Raw genomic sequence first — 285 nt, 5'->3', positions numbered from 1 at the left:
CTGCCACAGGAATTTCCGAAGATCACTAATGTTTCTTGTTTAATCTTAAACGAGGGAAGGTCAGTAGTCCCCTCTCTGGCTGGGATTTTGGGGTCTCTACCACCCATGCTTGCAAAGAAAAAAAAAAGAGTTTGTAGATGATGCAGCTACAGCATTCAATACTGAGATCGGAACAATACAATAATAATAATAATGCTAAAAGCTTATGCTCCACGTTGCTTTGCATGCTAAAAATTGTAAAACATCAGTTTGTACCCTACAGGCTCTGTGTCCTCCCCTGTCGCC

This window comes from Antrostomus carolinensis, unplaced genomic scaffold (genome assembly GCF_000700745.2).
Source record: "Antrostomus carolinensis isolate BGI_N321 unplaced genomic scaffold, ASM70074v2 scaffold31318, whole genome shotgun sequence".
Taxonomy (NCBI): domain Eukaryota; kingdom Metazoa; phylum Chordata; class Aves; order Caprimulgiformes; family Caprimulgidae; genus Antrostomus; species Antrostomus carolinensis.
The sequence above is the reverse complement of the archived record's forward strand: the minus strand, read 5'-3'. Positions refer to the sequence as shown.